Below are 7,846 nucleotides of genomic sequence, written 5' to 3' on the forward strand. Positions count from 1 at the left end.
TAAAAAGTCATAACTTATCCACAAAACCTAACAACCATTTAATTTCTGAGCTTCTGTGGCTCAATGGTTAGCGCGTTCGGCTGTTAACCAATTGGTTGGTTTTTCGAGCCTATCCGGGAGAAGTGTTGTGACGTCTCAGATGTAACGTAAAATGTCAGAGTTTTTCCACAATATCTGACGAACATTTAATTTTTGGGCTTGCGTGGCGCAATGGTTAGCGCGTTCAGCTGTTAATCGAAAGGTTGGTGGTTCGAGGCCACCCGGGAGAGGTGTTGTTGGGTCTCATATGTAGCGTAAAAAGACAAAACTTTTCCACAATACGTGACAACCATTTATCTTCTGAGCTTTCGTGGCTCAATGGTTAGCGCGTTCGGCTGTTAACCAATAGGTTGGTGGTTCGAGCCCACCCGGGAGCGGTGTTTTTGGATCTCAAATGTAACGTAAATAGCCAAAATATTTCCACAATACCTGACGACCATTTAATTTTTGGGCGTCCGTGGCGAATGGTTAGCGCGTTCGGCTGTTAGTCGAAAGGTTGGTGGTTCGAGCCCACCCGGAAGAGGTGATGTGGGGTCTCAGATGTAGCGTAAAAAGTCAAAACTTTTCCACAATACGTGACAACCATTTAATTTCTGAGCTTCAGTGGCGCAATGGTCAGCGCGTTCAGCTGTTAACCGAAAGGTTGGTGGTTCGAGCCCTCCCGGGAGCGGTGTTGTGTCGTCTCAGATGTAACGTAAAATGTCAGAGTTTTTCCACAATACCTGACGAGCATTTAATTTTTGGGCTTCCGTGGCGCAATGGTTAGCGCGTTCAGCTGTTAATCGAAAGGTTGGTGGTTCGAGCCCACCCGAGAGAGGTGTTGTGAGGTCTCAGATGTAGCGTGAAAAGTCAAACTTTTTCCATAATACGTGATAACAATTTATTTTCTGATCTTTCGTGGCTCAATGGTTAGCGCGTTCGGCTGTTAACCCATAGCTTGGTGGTTCGAGCCCACCCGGGAGCGGTGTTTTTGGATCTCAAATGTAACGTAAATAGCCAAAGTTTTTCCGCAATACCTGACGACCATTTTTTTTTGGGCGTCCGTGGCGCAATGGTTAGCGCGTTCGGCTGTTAACCGAAAGGTTGGTGGTTCGAGCCCATCCGGGAGCGGTGTTGTGAGGCCTCAGATGTGAAGTAAAAAGTCAAAGTTTTACCTCAATACCTGACGAAAATTTAATTTTTGGGCTTCAGTGGCGCAATGGTTAGCGCGTTCGGCTATTAACCAATAGGTTGGCGGTTCGAGCCCATTCGGGAGAAGTGTTGTGACGTCTCAGATGTAACGTAAAATGTCGGAGTTTTTCCACAATACCTGACGACCATTTTTTTTTGGGCTTCAGTGGCGCAATGGTCAGCGCGTTCAGCTGTTAACCGAAAGGTTGGTGGTTCGAGCCCAAACGAGAGAGGTTTTGTGGGGTCTCAGATGTAGCGTGAAAAGTCTTAACTTTTCAACAATATCTGACAACCATTTAATTTTTGGGCATCCGTGGCGCAATGGCTAGCGCGTTCGGCTGTTAACCGAAAGGTTGGTGGTTCGAGCCCATCCGGGAGCGGTGTTGTGACGTCTCAGATGTTACGTAAAATGTCAGAGTTTTTCCACAATACCTGACAACCATTTTATTTCGGAGCTTCCGTGGCGCAGTAATTAGCGCGTCCAGCTCTTAATCGAAAGGTTGGTGGTTCGAGCCCACCCGGAAGAGGTGTTGTGGGGTCTCAGATGTAGCGTTAAAGGTCAAAACTTTTCCACAATACGTGACAACCATTTAATTTCTGATCTTCCGTGGCTCAATGGTTAGCGCGTTCGGCTGTTAACCAATAGGTTGGTGGTTCGAGCCCACCCGGGAGCGGTGTTTTTGGATCTCAAATGTAACGTAAATAGCCAAAGTTTTTCCACAATACCTGACGACCATTTAATTTTTGGGCCTCAGTGGCGAATGGTTAGCGCGTTCGGCTGTTAACCGAAAGGTTGGTGGTTCGAGCCCATCCGGGAGCGGTGTTGTGAGGTCTCAGATGTGAAGTAAAAAGTCAAGGTTTTACCTCAATACCTGACGAAAATTTAATTTTTGGGCTACAGTGGCGCAATGGTCAGCGCGTTCAGCTGTTAACCGAAAGGTTGGTGGTTCGAGCCCTCCCGGGAGCGGTGTTGTGACGTCTCAGATGTAAGGTAAAATGTCAGAGTTTTTCCAAAACACCTGACGAACATTTAACTTTTGGGCTTCCGTGGCGCAATGGTTAGCGCGTTCAGCTGTTAATCGAAAGGTTGGTGGTTCGAGCCTGCCCGGAAGAGGTATTGTGTGGTCTCAGATGTAGCGTAAAAAGTCAAAACTTTTCCACAATACGTGACAACCATTTAATTTCTCAGCCTCCGTGGCTCAATGGTTAGCGCGTTCGGCTGTTAATCGAAAGGTTGGTGGTTCGAGCCCATCCGGGAGCGGTGTTGTGAGGTCTCAGATGTAGCGTGAAAAGTCAAACTTTTTCCATAATACGTGATAACCATTTATTTTCTGAGCTTCCGTGGCTCAATGGTTAGCGCGTTCGGCTGTTAACCAATAGGTTGGTGGTTCGAGCCCACCCGGGAGCGGTGTTTTGGGATCTCAAATGTAACGTAAATAGCCAAAGTTTTTCCACAATACCTGACGACCATTTAATTTTTGGGCCTCAGTGGCGCAATGGTTAGCGCGTTCAGCTGTTAACCGAAAGGTTGGTGGTTCGAGCCCACCCGGGAGAGGTGTTGTGGGGTCTCAAATGTAACGTAGAAAGCCAAAGTTTTTCCACAATACCTGACAACCGTTTAATTTCTGAGCTTCCGTGGCTCAATGGTTAGCGCGTTCAGCTGTTAACCAATAGGTTGGTGGTTCGAGCCCAAACGAGAGAGGATTTGTGGGGTCTCAGAAGTAGCGTGAAAAGTCGTAACTTTTCAACAATACCTGACAACAATTTAATTATTGGGCGTCCGTGGCGCAATGGTTAGCGCGTTCAGCTGTTAATCGAAAGGTTGGTGGTTCGAGCCCACCCGGGAGAGGTGTTGTGGGGTCTCAAATGTAACGTAGAAAGCCAAAGTTTTTCCACAATACATGACAACCGTTTAATTTCTGAGCTTCCGTGGCTCAATGGTTAGCGCGTTCAGCTGTTAACCAATAGGTTGGTGGTTCGAGCCCACCCGGGAGCGGTGTTGTGTGATCTCAAATGTAACGTAGAAAGCCAAAGTTTTTCCACAATACCAGACGACCATTTAATTTTTGGGCTTCCGTGGCGCAATGGTTAGCGCGTTCGGCTGTTAACCGAAAGGTTGGTGGTTCGAGCCCATCCGGGAGCGGTGTTGTGAGGCCTCAGATGTGAAGTAAAAAGTCAAAGTTTTACCTCAATACCTGAAGAAAATTTAATTTTTGGGCTTCAGTGGCGCAATGGTTAGCGCGTTCGGCTATTAACCAATAGGTTGGTGGTTCGAGCCCATCCGGGAGAAGTGTTGTGACGTCTCAGATGTAACGTAAAATGTCAGAGTTTTTCCACAATACCTGACGAGCATTTAACATTTGGGCTTCCGTGGCGCAATGTTTAGTGCGTTCGGCTGTTAACCAATAGGTTGGTGGTTCGAGCCCATCCGGGAGCGGTGTTGTGAGGTCTCAGATGTGACGTAAAAAGTCAAGGTTTTTACACAATACCTGACGAGCATTTAACTTTTGGGCTTCCGTGGCGCAACGTTTAGCGCGTTCGGCTGTTAACCAATAGGTTGGTGGTTCGAGCCCATCCGGGAGCGGTGTTGTGAGGTCTCAGATGTGACGTAAAAAGTCAAGGTTTTTACACAATACCTGACGAGCATTTAATTTTTGGGATTCCGTGGCGCAATGGTTAGCGCGTTCAGCTGTTAATCGAAAGGTTGGTGGTTCGAGCCCACCCGGGAGAGGTGTTGTGGGGTCTCAAATGTAACGTAGAAAGCCAAAGTTTTTCCACAACACCTGACAACCATTTAATTTCTGAGCTTCCGTGGCTCAATGGTTAGCGCGTTCGGCTGTTAACCAATAGGTTGGTGGTTCGAGCGCATCCGGGAGCGGTGTTGTGAAGTCTCAGATGTGACGTAAATAGTCAAGGTTTTTACACAATACCTGACGAGCATTTAACTTTTGGGCTTCCGTGGCGCAATGGTTAGCGCGTTCGGCTGTTAACCAATAGGTTGGTGGTTCGAGCCCATCCGGGAGCGGTGTTGTGAGGTCTCAGATGTGACGTAAGAAGTCAAGGTTTTTACACAATACCTGACGAGCATTTAACTTTTGGGCTTCCGTGGCGCAATGGTTAGCGCGTTCGGCTGTTAACCAATAGGTTGGTGGTTCGAGCCCATCCGGGAGCGGTGTTGTGAGGTCTCAGATGTGACGTAAAAAGTCAAGTTTTTTGCACAATACCTGACGAGCATTTAGGTTTTGGGCTTCCGTGGCGCAATGGTTAGCGCGTTCGGCTGTTAAGCAATAGGTTGGTGGTTCGAGCCCATCCGGGAGCGGTGTTGTGAGGTCTCAGATGTGACGTAAAAAGTCAAGGTTTTTACACAATACCTGACGAGCATTTAAATTTTGGGCTTCCTTGGCGCAATGGTTAGCGCGTTCGGCTGATAACCAATAGGTTGGTGGTTCGAGCCCACCCGGGAGCGGTGTTGTGTGATCTCAAATGTAACGTAGAAAGCCAAAATTTTTCCACAATACCTGACGACCATTTAATTTTTGGGCTTCCGTGGCGCAATGGTTAGCACGTTCGGCTGTTAACCTATAGGTTGGTGATTCGAGCCCAACCCAGAGAGGTGTTGTAGGGTCTCAGATGTAACGTAATAAGTCATAACTTATCCACAACACCTGACAACCATTTAATCTCTGAGCTACCGTGGCTCAATGGTTAGCGCGTTCGGCTTTTAACCAATAGGTTGGTTGTTCGAGCCCATCCGGGAGCGGTGTTGTGAGGTCTCAGATGTAACGTAAAATGTCAGAGTTTTTCCACAATACCTGACGAACATTTAATTTTTGGGCTTCCGTGGCGCAATGGTTAGCGCGTTCGGCTGTTAACCAATAGGTTGGTGGTTCGAGCCCATCCGGGAGCGGTGTTGTGAGGTCTCAGATGTGACGTAAAAAGTCAAGGTTTTTACACAATACCTGACGAGCATTTAATTTTTAGCTTCCGTGGCGCAATGGTTAGCGCGTTCAGCAGTTAACAAATAGGTTAGTGGTTCGAGCCCACCCGGGAGCGGCGTTGTGGGATCTCAAACGTAACGTAGAAAGCCAAAGTTTTTCCGCAATACCTGACGACCATTTAATTTTTGGGCTTCCGTGGCGCAATGGTTAACGCGTTCGGCTGTTAACCAATAGGTTGGTGGTTCGAGCCCACCCGGGAGCGGTGTTGTGGGATCTCAAATGTAACGTAGAAAGCCAAAGTTTTTCCACAATACGTGACGACCATTTAATTTCTGAGCTTCCGTGGCTCAATGGTTAGCGCGTTCGGCTGTTAACCAATAGGTTGGTGGTTCGAGCCCACCCGGGAGCGGTGTTTTTGGATCTCAAATGTAACATAAATAGCCAAAGTTTTTCCACAATACCTGACGACCATTTAAATTTTGGGCGTCCGTGGCGAATGGTTAGCGCGTTCGGCTGTTAACCGAAAGGTTGGTGGTTCGAGCCCACCCGGAAGAGGTGTTGTGGGGTCTCAGATGTAGCGTAAAAAGTCAAAACTTTTCCACAATACGTGACAACCATTTAATTTCTGAGCATCCGTGGCTCAATGGTTAGCGCGTTCGGCTGTTAATCGAAAGGTTGGTGGTTCGAGCCCATCCGGGAGCGGTGTTGTTAGGTCTCGGATGTGACGTAAAAAGTCAAGGTTTTTACACAATACCTGACGAGCATTTAATTTTTGGGCTTCCGTGGCGCAATGGTTAGCGCGTTCGGCTGTTAACCAATAGGTTGGTGGTTCGAGCCCATCCGGGAGCGGTGTTGTGAGGTCTCAGATGTGACGTAAAAAGTCAAGGTTTTTACACAATACCTGACGAGCATTTAATTTTTAGCTTCCGTGGCGCAATGGTTAGCGCGTTCAGCAGTTAACAAATAGGTTAGTGGTTCGAGCCCACCCGGGAGCGGCGTTGTGGGATCTCAAACGTAACGTAGAAAGCCAAAGTTTTTCCGCAATACCTGACGACCATTTAATTTTTGGGCTTCCGTGGCGCAATGGTTAACGCGTTCGGCTGTTAACCAATAGGTTGGTGGTTCGAGCCCACCCGGGAGCGGTGTTGTGGGATCTCAAATGTAACGTAGAAAGCCAAAGTTTTTCCACAATACGTGACGACCATTTAATTTCTGAGCTTCCGTGGCTCAATGGTTAGCGCGTTCGGCTGTTAACCAATAGGTTGGTGGTTCGAGCCCACCCGGGAGCGGTGTTTTTGGATCTCAAATGTAACATAAATAGCCAAAGTTTTTCCACAATACCTGACGACCATTTAATTTTTGGGCGTCCGTGGCGAATGGTTAGCGCGTTCGGCTGTTAACCGAAAGGTTGGTGGTTCGAGCCCACCCGGAAGAGGTGTTGTGGGGTCTCAGATGTAGCGTAAAAAGTCAAAACTTTTCCACAATACGTGACAACCATTTAATTTCTGAGCTTCCGTGGCTCAATGGTTAGCGCGTTCGGCTGTTAATCGAAAGGTTGGTGGTTCGAGCCCATCCGGGAGCGGTGTTGTTAGGTCTCGGATGTGACGTAAAAAGTCAAGGTTTTTACACAATACCTGACGAGCATTTAATTTTTGGGCTTCCGTGGCGCAATGGTTAGCGCGTTCGGCTGTTAACCAATAGGTTGGTGGTTCGAGCCCATCCGGGAGCGGTGTTGTGAGGTCTCAGATGTGACGTAAAAAGTCAAGGTTTTTACACAATACCTGACGAGCATTTAATTTTTAGCTTCCGTGGCGCAATGGTTAGCGCGTTCAGCAGTTAACAAATAGGTTAGTGGTTCGAGCCCACCCGGGAGCGGCGTTGTGGGATCTCAAACGTAACGTAGAAAGCCAAAGTTTTTCCGCAATACCTGACGACCATTTAATTTTTGGGCTTCCGTGGCGCAATGGTTAACGCGTTCGGCTGTTAACCAATAGGTTGGTGGTTCGAGCCCACCCGGGAGCGGTGTTGTGGGATCTCAAATGTAACGTAGAAAGCCAAAGTTTTTCCACAATACGTGAAGACCATTTAATTTCTGAGCTTCCGTGGCTCAATGGTTAGAGCGTTCGGCTGTTAACCAATAGGTTGGTGGTTCGAGCCCACCCGGGAGCGGTGTTTTTGGATCTCAAATGTAACATAAATAGCCAAAGTTTTTCCACAATACCTGACGAACATTTAATTTTTGGGCTTCTGTGGCTCACTGGTTAGCGCGTTCGGCTGTTAACCAATAGGTTGGTGGTTCGAGCCCATCCGGGAGAAGTGTTGTGACGTCTCAGATGTTACGTAAAATGTCAGAGTTTTTCCACAATACCTGACGAACATTTAATTTTTGGGCTTCCGTGGCTCAATGGTTAGCGCGTTCGGCTGTTAATCGAAAGGTTGGTGGTTCGAGGCCATCCGGGAGCGGTGTTGTGAGGTCTCAGATGTTGCGTGAAAAGTCAAACTTTTTCCATAATACGTGATAACCATTTATTTTCTGAGCTTCCGTGGCTCAATTGTTAGCGCGTTCGGCTGTTAACCAATAGGTTGGTGGTTCGAGCCAACCCGGTAGCGGTGTTTTGGGATCTCAAATGTAACGTAAAAACCCAAAGTTTTTCCACAATACCTGACGACCATTTAATTTTTGGGCGTCCGTGGCGCAA

At 47.7% G+C, this 7,846-nt stretch overlaps 1 non-coding gene across 1 annotated transcript; it reads left to right on the forward strand.

The window, feature by feature from the left end:
• The first annotated feature begins 4,602 nt into the window (after positions 1–4,602).
• On the forward strand, positions 4,603–4,675 carry TRNAI-GAU (transfer RNA isoleucine (anticodon GAU)). The gene has a single exon. It is a non-coding gene; the product is annotated as a tRNA-Ile (tRNA).
• Positions 4,676–7,846: the final 3,171 nt, after the last annotated feature.

This window comes from Phalangium opilio, unplaced genomic scaffold (genome assembly GCF_054372755.1).
Source record: "Phalangium opilio isolate 3A_F unplaced genomic scaffold, DU_Popi_V2 ptg000101l_1, whole genome shotgun sequence".
In the NCBI taxonomy this organism is placed as follows: domain Eukaryota; kingdom Metazoa; phylum Arthropoda; class Arachnida; order Opiliones; family Phalangiidae; genus Phalangium; species Phalangium opilio.